Below are 2,281 nucleotides of genomic sequence, written 5' to 3'. Positions count from 1 at the left end.
TAATGCCCGGCCAGTGTACACGTGGATTCCCCTGGGTCCTAATGCCCGGCCAGTGTACACGTGGATTTCCCCAGGGTTCTAATGCCCGGCCAGTGTACACGTGGATTCCCCTGGGTCCTAATGCCCGGCCAGTGTACACGTGGATTCCCCTGGGTCCTAATGCCTGACCAGTGTATCTGTGGATTTCCCCAGGGTTCTAATGCCCAGCCAGTGGATTCCCCAGGGGTCCTAATGCCTGGTCAGTTTACTCCATGGATTCCCCTGGGTCCTAATCCCCAGTCTGTGTATATAGTGGATTCCCCTGGGTCCTAATGTCTGGCAGTCGAATGAATTCCCCAGGGTCCTAATGACTGGTGTCCATTTAATGGATTCCCCTGGGTCCTAATGACAGGTGTCCATTTAATGGATTCCCCTGGGTCCTAATGACAGGTGTCCATTTAATGGATTCCCCTGGGTCCTAATGACTGGTGTCCATTTAATGAATTCCCCAGGGTCCTAATGACTGGTGTCCATTTAATGAATTCCCCTGGGTCCTAATGTCAGGTGTCCATTTAATGGATTCCCCAGGGTCCTAATGACTGGTGTCCATTTAATGAATTCCCCTGGGTCCTAATGTCAGGTGTCCATTTAATGGATTCCCCTGGGTCCTAATGACGGGTGTCCATTTAATGAATTCCCCTGGGTCCTAATGTCAGGTGTCCATTTAATGGATTCCCCTGGGTCCTAATGACGGGTGTCCATTTAATGAATTCCCCTGGGTCCTAATGTCAGGTGTCCATTTAATGAATTCCCCTGGGTCCTAATGTCAGGTGTCCATTTAATGAATTCCCCTGGGTCCTAATGTCAGGTGTCCATTTAATGAATTCCCCATAGTCCTCATGACGGCTGTCCATTTAATGAATTCCCCTGGGTCCTAATGACTGGTGTCCATTTAATGAATTCCCCTGGGTCCTAATGTCAGGTGTCCATTTAATGAATTCCCCTGGGTCCTAATGACTGGTGTCCATTTAATGAATTCCCCTGGGTCCTAATGTCAGGTGTCCATTTAATGGATTCCCCTGGGTCCTAATGACGGGTGTCCATTTAATGAATTCCCCTGGGTCCTAATGTCAGGTGTCCATTTAATGGATTCCCCTGGGTCCTAATGACGGGTGTCCATTTAATGAATTCCCCTGGGTCCTAATGTCAGGTGTCCATTTAATGGATTCCCCTGGGTCCTAATGACTGGTGTCCATTTAATGAATTCCCCTGGGTCCTAATGTCAGGTGTCCATTTAATGAATTCCCCTGGGTCCTAATGTCAGGTGTCCATTTAATGGATTCCCCTGGGTCCTAATGACTGGTGTCCATTTAATGAATTCCCCTGGGTCCTAATGTCAGGTGTCCATTTAATGAATTCCCCTGGGTCCTAATGTCAGGTGTCCATTTAATGAATTCCCCATGGTCCTAATGACTGGTGTCCATTTAATGAATTCCCCTGGGTCCTAATGACTGGTGTCCATTTAATGAATTCCCCTGGGTCCTAATGTCAGGTGTCCATTTAATGAATTCCCCATGGTCCTAATGTCAGGTGTCCATTTAATGAATTCCCCATGGTCCTAATGACGGCTGTCCATTTAATGAATTCCCCAGGGTCCTAATGCACACCCTCTCCTCCCTGCTTTCTACCGTCAGAGAGCAGCATTGCTGGACGCTGGCTCCTTTTGACTCTCAAACATTCCCAGCTGTCGTTGGGTGGCAGGGGGAGCAGGTGTTGTCCTTTGTCGCTCCCCGCCCACTGTATTAAACTGGGGTTCAATCTGTGCAGAGCGTCCCCCCTCGCAGTGGGGTTCAGTCTGCATATACCGCTCCCCCCATGTGCCCCTGCTGATCAGTCCATACAGACCGCCCCTCCCACCCACCCCTGATGTATAGGGAGGGGTCCCTATTCCAGCCGAACCCCCCCCCCCCCCCCCTCCCCTGAAATGTGGAGAGGAGAGGGGGGTTTTAAATGTCCCTCGCACAACCCATCTTCAGTGTCTGGGGACCCGGAGCTGATCCAGCTATGTCTGACAGCTGTCGGCGGCCTTTCCCAACCCCCACCCTCTCTTTAGCCCTTTGAGCGAACTGATCTCACCCGGTGTGGGGACTGAGCCCCACACGCGCACGTGTACACCAGAACGGGCCAGGCTCCGCCCGCCATCAGGGCAGGGGATAGGACGCCCTAGCCTCAGTGCCCCTGAACCGTGGTGGGGGTGGAGGAGAAGGGACGGATTCACCAGCCGGGATTCCTGCTCCCGATC

The sequence above is a fragment of the Somniosus microcephalus genome, chromosome 11 (assembly GCF_052327205.1).
Source record: "Somniosus microcephalus isolate GS21.2 chromosome 11, FLI_Smic_1.0, whole genome shotgun sequence".
Classification (NCBI taxonomy): domain Eukaryota; kingdom Metazoa; phylum Chordata; class Chondrichthyes; order Squaliformes; family Somniosidae; genus Somniosus; species Somniosus microcephalus.
Note: the sequence above shows the minus strand (reverse complement) of the source record.